Source organism: Bufo bufo, chromosome 2 (genome assembly GCF_905171765.1).
Source record: "Bufo bufo chromosome 2, aBufBuf1.1, whole genome shotgun sequence".
NCBI lineage: Eukaryota > Metazoa > Chordata > Amphibia > Anura > Bufonidae > Bufo > Bufo bufo.
In genome coordinates, this window is record NC_053390.1 from 448004051 (window position 1) to 448025816 (window position 21766).

General features: G+C 44.8%; 1 protein-coding gene across 1 annotated transcript in view; it reads left to right on the plus strand.

Moving 5' to 3' along the window:
• The window catches only part of KISS1R (KISS1 receptor), a 546115-nt gene that overhangs the window by 20289 nt on the left and 504060 nt on the right, over positions 1-21766 (plus strand). The window lies entirely within an intron of this gene.

The following is a 21766-nucleotide window of genomic DNA, read 5'->3' on the forward strand; positions in this document are numbered from 1 at the left end:
AACTTTTCCGGGAAGTTCGGACGATTTTCTCGAACCCGAACATCCAGGTGTTCGCTCAACTCTATTTAGATACCAATTCTAATTGAACCAGCAAAATTTATTGGGCGATTCATGGTTCAAACACCTGTTGTGACTTTTGCCGTTAAGCTTCTTGTTAGAGAATGGCAAGTTTTGCAAAAAGTACTGAAACATTAAACAATTGGACATGTGCATTTAAACGCTTAGAGAAGGTCACATTAACCACCTCAGCTCCCCTAGCTTAAACCCCCTTAATGACCAGACCACTTTTTACAAATCTGCACTACACTACTTTCACGGTTTATTGCTCGGTCATACAACTTACCACCCAAATGAATTTTACCTCCTTTTCTTCTCACTAATAGAGCTTTCATTTGGTGGTATTTCATTGCTGCTGACATTTTGACTTTTTTTGTTATTAATCGAAATTTACCGAATTTTTTGCAAAAAAATGTCATTTTTCACTTTCAGTTGTAAAATTTTTCAAATAAAACTACATTTCTATATAAATTTTTCTCTAAATTTATTGTTCTACATGTCTTTGATAAAAAAAATGCAATAAGTGTATATTTATTGGTTTGCGCAAAAGTTATAGCGTTTACATGGTTTTATGGTACAAAAATGTGAATTTCCGCTTTTTGAAGCAGCTCTGACTTTCTGAGCACCTGTCATGTTTCCTGAGGTTCTACAATGCCCAGACAGTAGAAACACCCCAAAAATGACCCCATTTCGGAAAGGAGACACCCTAAGGTATTCGCTGATGGGCATAGGGAGTTCATAGAAGTTTTTATTTTTTGTCACAAGTTAGCGGAAAATGATGATTTTTTTTTTGATTTTTTTTCTTACAAAGTCTCATATTCCACTAACTTGTGACAAAAAATAAAAAATTCCATGTACTCACTATGCCCATCATGAAATACCTTGGGGTGTCTTCTTTCCAAAATGGGGTCACTTGTGGGGTATTTATACTGCCCTGGAATTTTAGGGGCCCTAAAGCGTGAGAAGTAGTTTGAAATCCAAATGTGTAAAAAATGCCCTGTGAAATCCTAAAGGTGCTCTTTAGAATTTGGGCCCCTTTGCCCACCTAGGCTGCAAGAAAGTGTCACACATGTGGTATTACTGTACTCAGAAGAAGTAGGGCAATGTGTTTTCATATACCCATGCTGGGTGAGAGAAACATCTCTCTAAAAGTCAACTTTTCCCATTTTTTTATGCAAAGTTGTCATTTTAGAGAGATATTTCTCTCACCCAGCATGGGTATATGTAAAAGGACACCCCAAAACACATTGCCCAACTTCTCCTGAGTACGGCGATACCACATATGTGACACTTTTTTGCAGCCTAGGTGGGCAAAGGGGCCCAAATTCTAAAGAGCACCTTTAGGATTTCACAGGGCATTTTTTACACATTTGGATTTCAAACTACTTCTCACGCTTTAGGGCCCCTAAAATTCCAGGGCAGTATAAATACCCCACAAGTGACCCCATTTTGGAAAGAAGACACCCCAAGGTATTCCATGAGGGGCATGGCAAGTTCACAAAGTCTCCCTTTCCGCTAACTTGGGACAAGAAGTTCAATCTTTCATGGACTCCATATGCCCCTCAGCGAATACCTTGGGGTGTCTTCTTTCCAAAATGGGGTCATTTGTGGGGTGTTTGTACTGCCCTGGCATTTGAGGGTCTCCACAATCATTACATGTATGGCCAGCATTAGGAGTTTCTGCTATTCTCCTTATATTGAGCATACGGGTAATGAGATTTTTTTTTTTCGTTCAGCCTCTGGGCTGAAAGAAAAAATGAACGGCACAGATTTCTTCATTTGCATCGGTCAATGTGGATGAAAAAATCTCTGCCAAAAAAAAAAAAGGAGGGGAAAGGCGTCTTCCAGGACATAGCAGCTCCGCCCAACATCCAAACCCACTCAGCCCGTATGCCCTGGCAAACCCGATTTCTCCATTCACATCAATCGATGTGGATGAATAAATCATTGCCGGGATTTATTTTTTATTTTTTTATATACAAAGTGTTTGCCAAAGCATATGAACACCGCCCCTTAGCTCATAAGCCTCAGCAAACGTATCTTTTTTACTGCAGAGGAAAAATCTCGTCTTGCAGCGCCGCATACACCGACTTTTGGGTAATCTGACAGCAGTGCAATGCTTCTGTCAGAATGCACATCAGTGCTGCAGCTGGTTCATCGGTTGGTCTACCTAGAAGGTAAAAAAAGAAAAAAAAAAAAAACAGGCCGCAACGCAATAAATTTATTAACATTAACTTTATATAACATTTGACCAGAACATTAACTTTTATAAACTTTATTGGGACGAGAGGTGCTGTTGTCACTAAAGTGCAGGAAACGCAGGATGGTCTCAAATCGTGCCCTGGACATGGCAGCAGAGAACATGGGCATGTGATGAATTGGGTTCGTGGACCAATATGACCGCAGTTCATGCTTTTTTGTCAGGCCCATGTTGAGGAGAAGGCCCAGAAAAGTTTTAAATTCGGAAACTTGGACGGGTTTCCACCGGAAAGACTGGGCATAAAAGCTTCCCGGGTTGGCGGCTATAAATTGAGTGGCATACCGATTTGTTTCTGCCACGACTCCAAGAGCTCCGCAGTCAAGAACAGCTCAAAAAACCCCAGTGCCGATCCGATCTGAGCTGACTCAACCCGAACTCCAGACTGGGCGGTGAAAGGGGGAACTACTGGTGCGGCTGAAGTTGGGGGCTGCCAATCAGGGTTTGCCAGCACCTCAGGGACTTTAGGGGCTCTACGGGCCTGTCTGTGCGGTGGCTGCGACGGGGGAACTAATGCACGTGCCACCGTACCAGCTTCAACTGCCCTTCTGGTGCCCGCCACTTCACCATGTTCTACGACAGTGCTGGTACTAGGTCCAGGATGGGCTGCGCTGCTGGTGTATGCCTCACCACGTAATCCGACAGCGCCAGCCCCACTCTGCTGCCCTTGAAGCGGATCCTGTGCAACCTGTGGTCTAGCAACATGGGGCCGGGTACGCCTGGCAACTGGAGTCCAATCAATGAGATGAGATTGGAGGTGTTGGTTACAGCTGCCCTGCCCTATAAAAAAACACACACCAGTTCTGGGTTTGCTTTTCACAAGAAGCATTTCCTGATGTGAATGATGCTTCGCACAAAAGAGACCTCAGAAGACGTACAATTAAGAATTGTTGACTTGCATAAAGCTGGAAAAGGTTATAAAAGTATCTCCAAAAGCCTTGCTGTTCATCAGTCCACGGTAAGACAAATTGTTTATAAATGGAGAAAGTTCAGCACTGCTGCTACTCTCCCTAGGAGTGTCCGTCCTGTAAAAATGACTGCAAGAGCACAGCACAGACTGCTCAATGAGGTGAAGAAGAATCCTAGAGTGTCAGCTAAAGACTTACAAAAGTCTCTGGCATATGCTAACATCCCTGTTAGTGAATCTACGATATGTAAAACACTAAACAAGAATTGATTTCATGGAAGGATACCACAGAGGAAGCCACTGGTGTCCAAAAAAACCATTGCTGCACGTTTACAGTTTGCACAAGAGCACCTGGATGTTCCACAGCAGTACTGGCAAAATATTCTGTGGACAGATTAAACCAAAGTTGAGTTGTTTGGAAGAAACACACAACACTATGTGTGGAGAAAAAGAGGCACAGCACACCAACATCAAAACCTCATCCCAACTGTGAAGTATGATGGTGGGGGCATCATGGTTTGGGGCTGCTTTGCTGCATCAGGGCCTGGACGGATTGCTATCATCGAAGGAAAAATTAATTCCCAAGTTTATCAAGAGATTTTGCAGGAGAACTTAAGGCCATCTGTCCACCAGCTGAAGCTCAACAGAAGATGGGTGTTGCAACAGGACAATGACCCAAAGCATAGAAGTAAATCAACAACATAATGGCTTAAACAGAAGAAAATACGCCTTCTGGAGTGGCCCAGTCAGACTCCTGACCTCAACCCGATTGAGATGCTGTGGCATGACCTCAAGAAAGCAATTCACACCAGACATCCCAAGAATATTGCTGAACTGAAACAGTTCTGTAAAGAGGAATGGTCAAGAATTACTCCTGACTGTTGAGCACGTCTGATCTGCAACTACAGGAAACGTTTGGTTGAAGTTATTGCTGCCAAAGTAGGTTCAACCAGTTATTAAATCCAAGGGTTCACATTTTTTTTCCACCTGCACTGTGAATGTTTACATGGTGTGTTCAATAAAAACATGGTAACATAATTTTTTTTGCGTGTAATTAGTTTAAGCAGACTGTGATTGTCTATTGTTGTGACTTAGATGAAGATCAGATCACATTTTATGACCAATTTGTGCAGAAATCCATATCATTCCAAAGGGCTCACATACTTTTTCTTGCAACTGTACATTCCCCATAGTTGTGAGTGCTTTTATTTAGGCAAAAAACGATTTTATATATATGTAAATCAGGCAAGTAAAGAGCCCAAGGGGCTGTTACTAACGTTTCTGGTGCCCATCCACGCCCACTGTGAAGAAGCCCAGCACTGCCGCGCATCCTCTGAATCTCCTACTTGCTCCCTGACGTCACAAAGTTAGAGCATTGTAATCTCGCTGCTAGTGCATGCGCAGTTCTTTCCCTGAGGCTGATGCCAGCACAGGGAAGGAACACTGTGCCGGCACTGACATGCCGTGTACTCGCGCATACGCGAGATTACAGCGCTCTAACTTGGTGACCTCGGGGAGCAAGGAGGAGATTCGGAGGATGCGGGGCGGTGCTGGGCTCCTTCAAAGTGGGCGTGGCTGTGCTCCAGAAATATTAGTAACACCCCATTGGGCTCCTTACTTGCCTCATTTACATATATATAAAATAGTTTTTTTGCCTAAATAAAAGCACTCACAGCTATGGGGAACGTATATTGAGGATGTTCTAGTGGCAATCTAGCAGCACATGTCCGCAGCTCTATAGGCAAAATCCAGGTGACAGAATCCCTCTAAGCTTACCTATAAAGGTTAGAGTACATTTTAGGTTCATCCTCAAATTTCACCCACAGGACAAATATTCATAACTTTTTAGTAGTATATATACTGGCACTACAGGGGGGATGGAGGAGCATTATATACTGGCACTACAGGGGCATTATACACTGAACAGAAATATAAACGCAACACTTTCGGTTTTGCTCCCATTTTGCATGAGCTGAACTCAAAGATCTGAAACATTTTCTACATATACAAAAGACCCATTACTCTCAAATATTGTTCACAAATCTGTCTAAATCTGTGTTAGTGAGAACTTCTCCATTGTTGAGATAATCCATTCCACGTCACAGGTGTGGTATATCAGGGTGCTGATTAGACAGCATGAATATTGCACAGGTGTGTCTTAGATTGCCTACAATAAAAGGCCACTTTTAAATGTGCACAGTTTTGCCTTACGGGGGGGTGTCAGAAAACCAGTCAGTATCTGGTGTGGCCATTTGCCTCACGCAGTGCAACACATCTCCGTCGCATAGAGTTGATCAGGTTGTTGATTGTAGTCTGTGGAATGTTGGTCCACTCCTCTTCAATAGCTGTGCGAAGTTGCAGAATATTGGCAGGAACTGGAACACGCTGTCGTATACGCTGATCCAGAGCATCCCAAACATGCTCAATGGGTGACATGTCCTGTGAATATGCTGGCCAATTGTAAATTTTGGTTAGTAGACTGGCATACTATATCTGGTGACAAGCAGAGAACAGACGTGGGATTGATGGATAATGATACTTATTTAATTCTCGCTATTAATATTAAAATAAAGTAAAATTTAAAAAAACGTGGTAGAAAAAAGGGATGAATGATATGTCACAATGAAGAGTATTGGCGTAAAAATCTGCATGAAATTATATAAAAATATTTAAAAAGGGTATACTGAGGTATATAAAGTGCAGTCCCTGCGAGAAGGGATTAATATGGCCCCAGTATTTGGAGAAAAAACAATGTTTCTGTTGGAGAAGATGCAATGCTTATATAGGTGTCCTGCAATAAGGATTTTCAGTGACTCAGCATTACTGTATGGCATGTAAAGTAATTGCTGTATAGTTGTTGTCATGTAACTGTAATAATCAATAATCCAATTTTGGTTGCAGGCAGGTGTTCTTCGATAACTCCTGTGGCGTCCCACAAGGAGATAATCTAGAGATGAAACACCTCCTGATTGTACCTTACTTTGGTCACTCGTCTGGCAGGATTGGCTGGTAGTGTCCTCACCCCGTGTAAGCGGCAATCTCCTCGCCCGTTATGAGCGCAGGTTCAGCGGCCCATGTGGTACTCTTAGGCTTTGCACGTTTAGCGTATTACGTGGTATTTACTTGGCTTCCCACGTGATGTTGGATGCGCTCGGCGTTCAACGTGCAGCTGTATGTGCTTGTTGTATCCAATAGGTGTCGGGGAGACTGTGGTGGATCTGCATCCTATTTAGTTAAGATAAAGTGTCCGTTTTGAATAACTGGACATGTGGGTAATTAGCAATTCACCAAACGCATTTCGGGGTCTAACCTGACCCCTTCCACAGTGGTAACCCGCCATTGAATGTGGCGCCCTTTTTATCTACCGCCTCCAATTAAATTGAAATAAGTGATTAATATCACTCATTTATTCACGGCTGGTACTAATGATGCAATCATATATGATGAAAAGCTGTTCCTTTAACCAGCGGTCTTTGTTAGGGATTCCTTATGCACAGCTGATACTGATAATGATATCATATGCGATGAAGGGCTGTTCTTTTAAACTGCGATCATTATTAGGGATTCATTGTGGGGTTTTCATAATTAACGTAAAAATTTCAAAAAAATAGGGATAATAGGTGAACAGAAAGTATAAATAAAGATATAAACAAAGATATAAGCCAAGGTGTATTGATAAAAATGACCAAAGGTTGAAACATTCTTTGTGTTTCACTGATTACCAGGATATATACATAGAGAATATGTATAGAGGCTTATGCTGTACATCTGAGGGTATGTAGTGTACATATAGGAGTACATATCTTGTGCAAATTAGGGTGATTTATGTCCTGTCCTCAACGGATCCCCTATATGGCTTGATGTATGGTGTGCCTATAGCTTAACAAATTGGTAGGGAAGAGAGAATCGGGGGCCCCAGACCAAGGGAGATCGGAGTGCTGCTAGAACAGCCAGACATCCGATTTCTCATCAGTCCGGGGCACCCGACCCTGGCATTTAGACCTTCAGGTAGGAGTGTGTTAAATTCGAAGATGAATCGTGATTCTACATGGGACATTTTTGTAATATGATCTCCTCCCCTCCAATTCTTTTCAATCATCTCAATAGCTGCAAAGGATAAGCCATTTGGGTCTTGATTATGATGTGATTTGAAATGGCTCGATAGTGAGTGTTTTCATAACCTTTCTTGATATTGTTGATGTGTTCAGCTATCCGAGTTTTTAATGATCTCTTTGTTCTCCCTACATATTGCTTTTTGCATGGCCATTGGATGATATAAATGACGTTAGTACTACTGCAGGTGAGAAAGTACTTTATTTCATGTGAGAAATTATTAGAAGTTGCATCTATAGAATCCTTTGAGTTTGAACCAACTGCTCATCGGATGTTCTTTTGTTTTATTTTTGTTCTTTTTTGGTTTGATGGAGGGTGCAATCTTCAGGCCTAGAGTTGGAGCTTTATTATAGGTGATTTGTGGGTTGATGGGGATTAGTGGGCCTATAATTTTGTCCCTTAAAATGTGGTGCCAGTGTTTCTTAATGATTTTTTCTACCATCTTGTATTGGGCATTGTATGGGAGTATAATGAGTAAGGACTTGTCAATCTCTGTGTTTTTGTTAGGTATCTTGTCTAGGGTCTTAAAGAAGGTGGATCTATCCTTGTCTTTAACTCTGACTAGAGATTTCTCTATCTCGTTGATGGGATATTGTTTAGTCAAGAATTGTTTCTTTAGTGTGTTTGCTTCTTGTTCAAATTGACTGTCAAGTGTACAGTTTCGTTAAAGGCATCTGAATTGGCCTGTGGGGATATTGAGGAGCCATCACGAGAGATGGCAGCTTGAAAATAAGATGAAACTATTTCTGGCAGTTGGTTTTTGGTAGGTGTTGCAGATTAGCTTGTCTCCCTGTATACTGATTTGTAAATCTAGGAATTCTATTTGGGTTTTGCTAATGTTAGAAGAGAAATGTAAATTCATTCAGTTGCTGTTAATCTGATCGAGAAAGGTCTGGCATACACCTGTGCAATATTCATGCTGTCTAATAAGCACCTTGATATGCCACGCCTGTGAGGTGGGATGGATTATCTTGGCAAAGGAAAAGTGCTCACTAACACAGATTTGTGAACAATATTTGAGAGTAATGAGTCTTTTGTGTATGTAGAAAATGTTTCAGATCTTTGAGTTCAGCTCATGCAAAATGGGAGCAAAACCGAAAGTGTTGCTTTTATATTTTTGTTCAGTGTATATATGTGTAATATAGTAATATATAATATACAGTATATATACACACACACAGTATATATATATATATATATATATATACACACAATATATATATATACACAATATATATATATTGTCAAGGCTGTTGCAGCCTGTGATTGTGGGAGGGGCGTAGGCTTTATAAGCTCCCCTCCCACGGTCATCCGGCGCTGGCGTCATTCTGTGCTGTTGTACATCCGGTTTCGCCAGTCCTGCACGCACGAGGCATAAGCCAGGTAAGTATGTTGGGGGTTCTCACCCTCCACGCTGCGTCCCTGCCACCTCATTTCATCTTGCAGGGCAGGTTCGGATCTCCAGGGGGTACCCCTCAATTCATCCGCAGCGCTTGCGGCTTCGCCTGCCGGCCAGGCACCGGCTTCCTGGCCGCCGGCTTCGTCTCTGGGGCCGTCCAGGGCAGGGGGAGGGTGGTTCGGACTTCGCCCCGCGCACGCCCTTTCTCTGCCAGCGCCGCCCGCCTCCACCACCTTGCCGCCGCTCATAAAACCAGCACGCCTCCCGTCCTCATTCCCCCCCTACCATGTTACCTATGCTGGTGCGCTCCAGGGGCCGGCCGGCCCGGCAGACGCGGTGCCCCGGCTCCTTCAAAACACCAGGTCCTGCGTCCCATACGATCCAGGGCGGCGGGGGCGGTACAGGTTCATCCCCGTCCACGCCCCTTTCTGTGTCACAGGCCTCAGGGGATATGCGGCCGACGCTCCGCTCCGCTCACGCTCCCCTTCAATGTATGCAAGGCCTTTAAATACTGAAGTTAGATGGGTCCTGCTAATCAGTTCTTACAAACTCTGCAAAATTGCTGCAATCCTGTTGATTTGCACTTTTGTCATTTACTTCTCATGCCTGTTTACGTTGTTCAGGCCACATCTGTCATTTACGTCTCAAGCCTGTTTTCGTTATTCAGGCCACGTCTGTCATTCACGTCTCACGCCTGTTTACGTTATTCAGGCCACATCTTGTAAAAAAAAAAAAAAAAAATGCCTGTTTACGTTATTCAGGCCATGTCTATATTTCACGTCCCATGTGTCATTTACGTCTCACGCCTGTTTTCGTTATTCAGGCCACATCTGTCATTTACGTCTCACGCCTGTTAACGTTATTCAGGCCACGTCTTTCACTCGTGTCCCACGCCTGTTTCCACTTCAGGCCACATCTGTCATTTACGTCTCACGCCTGTTTTCGTTATTCAGGCCACGTCTGTCATTTACGTCTCACGCCTGTTTACGTTATTCAGGCCACATCTTTTAAAAAAAATGTACGCCTGTTTTCGTTATTCAGGCCATGTCTATATTTTACGTCTTATGTGTCGTTTACGTCTCACGCCTGTTTTCCTTATTCAGGCCACGTCTGTCATATACGTCTCACGCCTGTTTACGTTATTCATGCCACGTCTGTCATTTACGTCTCACGCCTGTTTACGTTATTCAGGCCATGTCTTGTCTCTTTCCCGTCCCTCGCATGTTTACGTTTTGAGACACATCTTTTTTCTCGGTCCATGCCTGTTTCACGTCATTCACTACACATCTCGTCTCCTCCATGTCTCACACTGTCCGCCTTCTGAGCCATATTCATCATCCATGTATTCCGTCTGCATCCGTCCTTCAGGCCACTCCGTTTCACGCACACGCTGTGGTTTTCATTCTGGTCACGCCCCTGTTATTCTTGGTCTCACGCCTGCCACGTCAGTCAGGCCACACTTCGTTCCTTCATCCATGTTCATCTGTCTTCATGGCAGCCTACCCAGGCATCAGGTTCATTTATGTACAATCTTGCTCATTGGCCATAGGCCCCTCCACTAAACTTTTACATTTATCTCAGTCAAGAACCGATTTCGACTACGCCACCACGAACCTTCAGGACCTGAGGCCCTTGTTAGACCAGGTGGGATCATCAGGTACTGGTCCTCTCTTTATCTAAATTCGTCCGTTCACGGAGCCTTGTCACGTTTTTTTTCTTGGTCACTCCAAGCGTTTCTCTTGGGGCAGCAAACCCTCCTCCTCGGGTTTCAGGGCCCTAATGATTCTGAGGCTACATCTTGTCTTACCCCAAAACACTAAACCATGCTCTCTCTTTCAGCTTCCAACATGTCGCGTCATTCTGAAATTGATGACTCCGCTTCCATTCCGGATTTCCTGGCACCCAGCCACGCTAGTGTGGGGTCACTTCGGAGCTGGACGATCCCCAAAATTATAGCGGAGTCGACCAAAAGAGGGATTCGTTACCCAGCTTCGGCCAGGAAGGCGGAGCTATACCGACTCCTAGTGTCCGATTCCTCTCCCTCCGGAGAGCAGGTGTCAATGTCAACAATCCAGTTGTCATTGACTCAGCTGCACGCCACCATCAACACCCTAGCGACTTCCATTTCAGACATTCAGAACAGGCTGTCGGCAGTGGAGTACAGAGATCCGCCTCCCAGCCTCCTCGTCCCTCCTCTCCCAGTCGCTTCCACGTCACAATCCGCAACCTCAGGTAGGGTTCCCGCCTTGTCTGAAGTAGCCCCGTCCCATTTTGTGACTGACACCATCAAATGAGACATCTTGGAGGGTAAGGACGTCAATTTGGCCGCCATTCTCATTGCCACCCACGACACAGTTGAGAATAGGACCATCACCTGCGAAAATGTGTTGATAGTTCTCAGGTCCAGGGATGCCCGATTAAACAGGAAACTTTTCATCCCAGAATTCGTCCTGGCTTTCAGCCTGTTCAGGGACATAATATGCTCCGATTTCCCGAAAGGCGCGAGGAGCTAGATTTGTACTTGTACAGGGTCACGGACCTGGGGCATAAGTACGGAGGGTACGCATTCTATGACTACCATCGCTCCTTTTCGGCCAAAGCCGCGGCGGCCCTCGCCCAGTTTCAACGGGTCACCAATTGGGCATCCCTGGACATGGAGCTGTTTTGCCGACATTTCGCCGGCCTCAAAGCCCCTGATTGCTCATCATGTCAATCCATTCTGCATGCCTCAGATTGGTGTCCAAACCCCAGCCTTCCAACGTCCCAGCCTAGGCCTGTGGCAGACACCACGGGGTCCCAGCCAAGATACAACATGGGCACGGACAAACTGGGTCGCCCTATAGTTTTCCTAGGCAACAGTCAGGTGTGCAACAATTACAACTTTGCAACCTGCAATTACAATCAGTGCAGAGCGCTCCATGTCTGCTCCACTTCTTTCAGGGCCCATCCCCTATCGGTTTGCCCAAACAGAACCACCAGAAACAAGTGACTAGGCGTGGTCAACGTGGACCTCCTAGCCGCACTTCTCCGTGATCACCACAAGCCCCACCAGGTTCACTTCCTAATCAAGGGTTTCACCGAGGGTTTCCACACTGGTCTCGAGGCCCTTCCTCAGTCGTCTTGGGAAGGCCCCAACCTCAGGTCCGCAGTTTCCGATGCCGCTTCAGTGGGTCCTCTGGTCCAGGCGGAACTGGAGAAGGGTTTCCTCATCGGGCCTGTCTCTAGCATTCCCTTAGATTACTGGAGGATAAACCCTATCGGCATCGGCACCAAAAGAAATTCTAATAAAAAAAATATTAATTTATGACCTCTCAGCTCCTCATGGTTCAAACATCCCCAGCCTCAACTCCCTAGTCCCGTCTGAGGAGTTCTCAATAAAATACTCCTCTCTCAGTGAAGCCATCTCTCTCATCCTCCTGGCAGGCCAAGGGGCTTGGCTGTCCAAGGCAGACCTGGCGGACGCCTTCAAGTTGCTGCCCATCAACCCACAACTCTGGAAATTCTACGGTTTAAAATGGGACGGCTTGTACTATTTCGCCAACCGCCTCACCTTCGGCTCCAAAAGTAGTCCATGGCTTTTTGACCAGTTCGCTCAGGCCCTCCACTGGGTCCTGGTCAACCACTGCGATTGCCCCATGGTCATCCATTACCTGGATGACTTTCTGTTGATAGAACAACCGGACGCCACACCCTGCAAACTCGACAGTCTCCTCCAGGTTTTTGCTAGTCTCAACATTCCTGTCGCCCCTTCCAAAATCGAAGGGCCCTCAACCACCATCACTTTCCTCGGCATTGTCTTACACACCCACTAGATGGAAGTGAGGTTGCCTGAGGACAAACTGTCAAAAATCAAGGAAGTCATTTCCAGATTTGTGGGTTGCAGGGTCGTCTCGAAGCAGGAATTACAATCCCTGCTGGGCATGCTGAACTTCGCCGCCAGAATCATACCCCAGGGCAAGGCCTTCTTATCTAGATTATTGGATCTGCTCCCGACAGCCACAGAGCAGGACTCCCCGATAATCCTGGACACCCAAGCGATGGCTGATTTATCCATGTGGAATTCGTTCCTGACCTGCTGGAATGGGATCTCCCTATTCGTCCCTCAATGGCGTCCCCCTTCTCCCACCATCTTTTCTGACGCAGCTGCCTCCAAAGGTTTCGCGGCCATCTACAGCAACCAGTGGTTCGCAGGCCAGTGGCCTCCCGAAATCTCTTCTCTCAGCGAGTACCTCAGATCCACCCCCTCCTAGAAATCTACCCAATTGTAGCGGCCGCACAAGTTTGGGGCAGGCAGTGGGCAAACTCCCCGGTGACGTTCATCACGGACAATCAGACGGTAGTGGACATCATTACCAAGGGCAGGTCAAAATCACGTCACATCATGCCTTTCGTCCGCAAATTAGTTTGGCTCTCCCTACAACACAATTTTCAGGTTTCATGCAGACACATCCAGGGTGTCCAGAATTCCGCGGCTGATGCACTGTCAGGCTTCCATTTCCACCATTTCTTCCAGGTCATGCCGGAGGCAGAGCCAGCAGGATTGTCCCCTCCAGAGTTCAACACCCTACGCATGGACTAGCGCAAATCATTTCATCCGCCAAATCCCTCATACAAAAATCACTATCAGCCAACACAGCTAGAAACTATAAAACCGGTTGGAACAGCTTCCAAAAATTTTCATCCATCCTAGGAGTGGCACGGATAGAACCACCTATTTGATGGCTTTTTTAGCTTATTGTCACCATTACCTCAAACTTGGCTACAATTCCATCAGGTTGTACATGGCAGGGGTGCAATACTACTTCACCCTCAAACATCCCGGTAGTAAGGCGATATTCGCGTCCACCGCCATCAGGGCGGTCCTTAGGGGGATTCAAAAAAGCAGCCTGCCATGCACTCCTACCAGGCAACCAGTTTCAGGGGATCTGTTTAGGAAGCTTTCAAATTCCCTAGACAGCAACCCTTTCGGGCTCCATCCCAGCACCGTTATAAAGGCAGCCATGTATTTAGGTTTCTATGGGTTTTTGCGGCCAGGGGAATTCACAGGTTTCTCCCCAAAATCCAAGGGTCTGACCAAGAGCCAGCTAGCTTGGAATCATGATCACTTCCTCTTGCTACTGCCTTCCACCAAAACATCACAATCAGGGCCTCCAGTCCAAGTTAAATATTTCAGGTCATTCAACAAATGGTGCCCAGTCCAGGTCTTCAATCAATTAATGAGCTCCTTGGGCCATTCCTCCCCAGACAGCCCACCACTGCCCTTCAAATCCAAGCCCCTCACGACCGCGCAATTCATTTCCCACATTCGTCTTCTAGGTTTCGATCCCAAAACCATATCAGGCCACTCCTTTCGGATCGGGGCGGCTTCCGCAGCCTCCAATCACAACGTACCCAGTCATATCATCCGCAAGATGGGACGTTGGGAATCATCTTGCTTCACCAGGTACATTCCCAATCCGCATCAGGAAATTTCAGACGTTTTCCGCAAACTGCCATTGTAAACCGTGTACCATTCAATAAAAATACTAATCCACCTTTTACTTGACTTTTTGGCCCCTTATAGGCTACCCACATTCGCGGCTATGGGCACAATCCAGGCCTACTTAGTTAGCAATACGGTTAGGTTTCCTGGGCTTCACTGCGCTAGCACCAGTATCCGTAGCCACGACCATAATTGTCAAGGCTATTGCAGACTGTAGTTGTGGGAGCTTTATAAGCTCCCCTCCCATGGTCATCCGGCGCTGGCGTCATTCTGTGCCCCACCCTCCCTCCCCTTTTTCAAGGGCTTCCTCAGGGTATGCCCACTTAGAGGCTACCCACGTTCGCTGCTATGGGCACAATCCAGGCCTACTTAGTTAGCAATACGGTTAGGTTTCCTGGGCTTCACTGCGCTAGCACCAGTATCCGTAGCCACGACCATAATATATATATATATATACTATATATATCCTCGAAAGGTCAGAGACAAAGTTGTGGAGACGTGCAAAGCAGTGTTTGGTTATAAAAAAAAATATCCCAAGCTCTGAACATCTCACAGAGCACTGTTCAATCTATCATCTGAAAATGGAAAGCGTATGGCACAAATGCAAACCTACCAAGACATGGCCATCCACCTAAACTGACAGTCCAGTCAAGGAGAACACTAATTAGAGAAGCAGCCAAGAGGCCCATGGTCACTCTGGAGAAGCTGCAAAGATCCACAGCTCAGGTGGAAGAATCTGTCCACAGGACAACTATTAGTCGTGTACTCCACAAATCTGGCGTTTGTGGATGAGTGGCAAAAAGAACGCCATTTTTGAAAGCAAGCCATAAGAAGTCCTGTTTGCAGTTTACCACACGCCATTTAGGGGACACGGCAAACTTGGAAGAAGGTGTTGTGGTCAGATAAGACCAAAGATAAACTTTTTGGCCTAAATGCAAAACGCTGTGTGGCAGAAAAATGAACACTGCACATCACCCTGAACACACATTCCCCCCAGTGAAACATGGTGATGGCAGCACCATGCTGTGGGGATGCTTTTCTTCAGCAGGGAAGGTAGTCAGAGTTGATGCGAAGATGGATGGAGCTAAATACAGGCAATCCTGGAGGAAAACCTGTTAGAGGGTCCAGAGGAGGGCAACTAAAGTAATAACTGGAATGGGGCAACTACAGTACCCTGAAAGATTATCAAAATAAGGGTTATTCACTTTAGAAAAAAGACGACTGAGGGGAGATCTAATTAATATGTATAAATATATCAGGGGTCAGTACAGAGATCTATCCCATCATCCATTTATCCCCAGGACTGTGACGAGGGGACATCCTCTGCGTCTGGAGGAAAGAAGGTTTGTACATAAACATAGAAGAGGATTCTTTACGGTAAGAGCAGTGAGACTATGGAACTCTCTGCCTGAGGAGGTGGTGATGGTGAGTACAATAAAGGAATTCAAGAGGGGCCTGGATGTATTTCTGGAGCGTAATAATATTACAGGCTATAACTACTAGAGAGGGGTCGTTGATCCAGGGAGTTATTCTGATTGCCTGATTGGAGTCGGGAAGGAATTTTTTATTCCCCTAAAGTGGGGAAAATTGGCTTCTACCTCACAGTTCGTCTAGATGAACTTGCAGGATGACAGGCCGAACTGGATGGACAAATGTCTTTTGTCCATCCAACAGACTTGAGACTGGGTTGGAGGTCACCTTCCAGCAGGACAATGACTCTAAACATACAGCCAGAGCTACAATGGAATGGTTTAGATCAAAGCATCCATGTGGTAGAATGGCCCCGTCAAAGTCCAGACCTAAATCCCATTGAAAATATGTGGCAAGACTTGAAAATTGCTGTTCACAGATACTTTCAATCCAATCGTTGACTTAGTTTGAGCTATTTTGCAAAGAAGAATAATAGATAAAGATTTTAGCCTCTAGATGTGCAAAGCTGGTAGAGACATACCCCAAAAGACTTGCAGCTGTAATTGCAGTGAAAGGTGGTCCTACAAAGTATTGAATCGGGGGCTGAATACAAATGCACAACACAATTGCCAGATTTTTATTTATTAATAGTTTTGAAAACCATGCATCGTTTTCTTTTTACTTTACACATACTTGCTACTTTGTGTTGGTCTATCACATAACATCCCAATAAAATACATTTAAGTTTGTAGGTGTAACGTGAAAAAATGTGGAACAGTTCAAGGCACTTTTTCAAGGCACTATACAGTCATGTGAAAAAATTAGGACACCCTTTGAAAGCATGTGGTTTTTTGTAACATTTTTAATAAATGGTTATTTCATCTCCGTTTCAACAATACAGAGAGATTAAAGTAATCCGACTAAACAAAGAAAACTGAAGAAAAGTCTTTTCAAGATCTTCTATAAATGTCATTCTACAAAAATGCCTATTCTAACTGAGGAAAAAGATAGGACACCCTCACATGTATTCCCTCTTAAATTGGCTCAGATCTCACACAGGTATATCACACCAGGTGCACATAATTAGTAGATCGTTACTCTGCATGTTGAATGAGGCTTGCCCTATTTAAACCTCAGACATTTAGTTTGGTGTGCTCCTGACTGTTGAAGTGAGAGTGAGCACCATGGTGAGAGCAAAAGAGCTGTCAGAGGACTTCAGAAAAAAGATTGTAGCAGCCTATGAGTCTGGGAAGGGATTTAAAAAGATCTCAAAAGATTTTGAAATCAGCCATTCTACTGTCCGGAAGATAGTCTACAAGTGGAGGGCTTTCAAAACAACTGCCAACATGCCCAGGACTGGTCGCCCCAGCAAGTTCACCCCAAGAGCAGACCGCAAGATGCTAAAAGAGGTATCCAAAAACCCTAAAGTGTCATCTCGAGAACTACAGCAGGCTCTGGCTACTGTTGATGTAGAAGTACATGCCTCTACAATCAGAAAGAGACTGTACAAGTTTAACTTGCATGGGAGGTGTGCAAGGAGGAAACCTTTGCTTTCCAAGAGAAACATCGAGGCCAGACTGACATTTGCCAGCGATAAAGTTGACAAAGACCAGGACTTCTGGAATAATGTTCTTTGGACAGATGAGTCCAAAATTGAATTATTTGGACACAACAGCAGAGGACATGTTTGGCGTAAACCAAACACAGCATTCCAAGAAAAGAACCTCATACCAACTGTGAAGCATGGAGGTGGAAGTGTCATGGTTTGGGGCTGCTTTGCTGCAGCAGGACCTGGTCAGCTCACCATCATAGAATCCACGATGAATTCTACTGTGTATCAGAAGGTGCTTGAAGAACATGTGAGACCATCAGTTAGAAAATTAAAGCTGAAGCGGAACTGGACCATGCAACATGACAATGACCCAAAACATACTAGTAAATCAACCAAAGATTGGCTGAAAAAGAAGAAATGGAGAGTCCTGGAATGGCCAAGTCAAAGTCCAGATTTGAATCCCATTGAGATGCTGTGGGGTGACTTGAAAAGGGCTGTACGTGCAAGAAACCCCTCAAACATCTCACAGCTGAAAAAGTTCTGCATTGAGGAGTGGGGTAAAATTTCCTCAGACCGATGTCGAAGACTGGTAGATGGCTACAAGAACCGTCTCACTGCAGTTATTTCAGCCAAAGGAGGTAACACTCGCTATTAGGGGCAAGGGTGTCCTATCTTTTTCCTCAGTTAGAATAGGCATTTTAGTAGAATGACATTTACAGAAGATCTTGAAAAGACTTTTCTTCAGTTTTCTTTGTTTAGTCGGATTACTTTAATCTCTCTGTATTGTTGAAACGGAGATGAAATAACCATTTATTAAAAATGTTACAAAAAACCACATGCTTTCAAAGGGTGTCCTAATTTTTTCACAAGACTGTATATACTGCCACTACATTGGGAGCATTATGTATACTGGCACTGCAGGGGGCATGGAGAAGTATTATATACTAGCACTAAAGGGGGGCATTATCTACTGGCACTGCAAGGGGAGCATTATCTACTAACACTTACAGGGGGTGCATTATGTACAGTCAGGTCCATAAATATTGGGACATCAACACAATTCTAACATTTTTGGCTCTATACACCACCACAATGGATTTGAAATGAAATGAACAAGATGTGCTTTAACTGCAGACTGTCAGCTTTAATTTGAGGGTATTTTTACATCCAAATCAGGTGAACGGTGTAGGAATTACAACAGTTTGCATATGTGCCTCCCACTTGTTAAGGGACCAAAAGTAATGGGACAAGTGGCTTCTCGGCTGTTCCATGGCCAGGTTTGTGTTATTCCCTCATTATCCCAATTACAATCAGCAGATAAAAGGTCCAGAGTTCATTTCAAGTGTGCTATTTGCATTTAAAATCTGTTGCTGTCAACTCTCAAGATGAGATCCAAAGAGCTGTCACTATCAATGAAGCAAGCCATCAGAGAGATAGCAAAAACATTAGGCGCGGCCAAAAATACTGTTTGGAACATTCTTAAAAAGAAGGAACGCACCGGTGAGCTCAGCAAAACCAAAAGACCCGGAAGACCACGGAAACAACTGTGGTGTGTTAGGCCAGCAGTCCGTGCCAGTGCCGCTGCCCCTAACCGCAGGCATGGGCGGCGGGCTCCCTCTTATTCCTCCTGTCGTCCTGCTAACAAACATGGGCAGCAACTTGCTTAACTCTGCTACATATGTTCCATGCCAGAGTTTCCTTCCTGCCTGGAGACTTGCATTAGTGTTGAAGCTTGCATGGGTGTGTCTCTCTTCACCTAAGAGGCAACACACAAAGTCCTCTGTCTCAGCAGCCTATGGCTGGATTGCAGCAGGTATTTAAAGGCACTTCCAACCTGTGTCTAGCCAGTCTAGTCCCTGTGCAAAGGTGTTTATCTTGTCTGCCTTACTGTGTTCCGAATCCTGCTATTGTACTCCTGGACTTTGCTTTCTGCCACCTGCCTCTGACCTCAGACTTTGTTTATGGACTTTGCCTGTTTGCCGCCTGTCCTGACCCGTACTTCCAGGCCTCGTACGTCCCCTTGGTGCTTGCACCGAGCACTCTGACCCCCTGGTCAGCTGCCACTGACTTGGGGACTACTCTGGAGTGGCAGCTGGCAGCTACCCTACGGCCCAAGCCTATCCCCACCATCAGGAGCTCTAGTGAATACCAGGTAGCTGCTTAGTTACGCCCCTCCGGAGTATACCCAGTCAGTGGCACAGTGGGTCCATACCCGCTTGCATAACATGGTGGATGACCAAAGAATTCTTTCCCTGGTGAAGAAAACACCCTTCACAACAGTTGGCCAGATCAAGAACACTCTCCAGGAGGTAGGTGTATGTGTGTCAAAGTCAACAATTAAGCGAAGACTTCACCAGAGTGAATACAGAGGGTTCACCACAAGATGTAAATCATTGGTGAACCTCAAAAACAGGAAGGCCAGATTAGAGTTTGCCAAACGACATCTAAAAAAGCCTTCACAGTTCTGTAACAACATCCTATGGACAGATGAGACCAAGATCAACTTGTACCAGAGTGATGGGAAGAGAAGAGTATGGAGAAGGAAAGGAACTGCTCATGATCCTAAGCATACCACCTCATCAGTGAAGCATGGTGGTGGTATTGTCATGGCGTGGGCATGTATGGCTGCCAATGGAACTGGTTCTCTTGTATTAATTGATGATGTGACTGCTGACAAAAACAGCATGACCCATGTGATCCGCAGCTGTGGGCTATGGAAGCCCAGGGCCGAAGCCCGGGTGGAGGAGTGAGCGTCCCACTGCCAACCTCAATCACTCCAGTATAAGCGGGTGCCAGGATGTATTTTGCAATCTGTCTATGTTAGCTATGGCTAACTAAGACAAAACAGGCTATCAACCCTGCTTAACCTCTCGGTTCCCAGAGATAAACCCAAGGCTTACCACACACAGTTTAACTGTTTCAAAGGCAGATATCGGTTCTCCCAAACCATACCTTTATCACAGGGCACTACAGGGGAATTCTAACTGCAGTTGGGGAATTAGAACTACAGGGTGCACTGCAGGAGGAACTTTATAAATACTGGGGGCACTATGGTTATATTATTACTACTGGGGGTACTTTACTGTTTCTTTTAAAATGTAATTTAATCTCTTTTTTTAGAATCTAAAGTAATTTTAAATTTATTTGGGGGGTGCAATTTGCCTGCTCCGCCTAGGGCATCAAAATACCTAGCCCCAGCACTGCTTAGGCTTAGTTCACATCAGCGTTCAGCCTTTCCGTTCTCCTGCTCCGTTATAGGAGCAGGAGAACGGAAAGGACGGATTCGGCACATAACTGAGCCGAACTGAGCCTACAGACCTCATAGACCCCCATAGACTATAATGGGGTCCGTTAGGTTTCCACTCAGAAGATGATTTTGGAGCGGAGACAAAAGTTGTGCATGCAGGACTTTTGTCTCCGCTCTAAAATCATCTTCTGAGCGGAAACCTAACGGACCCCATTATTGTCTATGGGGTCTGTAGGCTCCGTTTGGCTCAGTTATGAGCCGAATCCGTCCTTTCTGTTCTCCTGCTCCTATAACGGAGCAGGAGAACGGAAAGGCTGAACGCTGATGTGAACACGGCCTTAGCTGTTTGTTTCAGTGGTCAGCAGATGACCTACTAAGGTTAAGTGGAGCTGACCATAAACTATTAACCCTCTCTATGCTATGTCACTTCATGTATTTAATGTCCTGTCCTGGCTCTTTAACATCCTGTTTTGTTTGGATTTTTTGCAGCCTTGATTGACTTTCAGACAATTCACTCTTACCAGAGAGGGAAGAGAGATGAGTCACTGAATCAGATCATCACACATTACACTGATAGATGCAATTCTGTTCTGTGGGCATGTTTATCATTTTTATTATCAAAAGCACAATAGAGCTGCTAAATGGTTGACCCAAGTCTACATCTACTATTATCATGGGGATGTCTAATAGAAGGCCTTTTATTTGAGTTAACTGCTATAAACTTTTGTATTATATTGTATATTGTATTATATTTTGTATTTAATTTCCAGTTAGTGTTGTAACGATACCTAAATTTTGATTTGGTTTCGATACCAAGAAAAAGTATTGCGATACTCGATACTATTGATACTAAAATACTCACATATTAACCTTATGTAGCCTGCTCAATATGATTATGGCAATACCAAACTCGTATAGTTTTTATTTAGTTTTATTACTTATAAACCTGACTTTTTTTGTTGGTCTACAGAGATGTATGAGGGCTTGTTTTTTGCAGGAAAAACTGTAGTTTTTATTGGTACCATTTTTGGGGTACACACAACTTTTTGATCTCTGTTATTCAACTTTTTTGGGGGAACAAGGGAACTGAAAATGGCAAACTGCGTGTTTGTATTGCTTTTTTTCTGTAACAGTGTTTTGAATACTTGTCCCATTCACCTTCATAGAGATCTATTAGGGTGAATGGCATTCTGACGTGCTCCCTGCTGAGCAATTCCTCATGCACAGCTTAGCAGGAAGCATACCATTGCAGACCTAAGAACCTTCAGCAGCACCCAGGCTGTCATGGTAACCAATCGGAGCTCTGCAATTTCACTGTGGGGTCTCTAACCTCATGAATGCC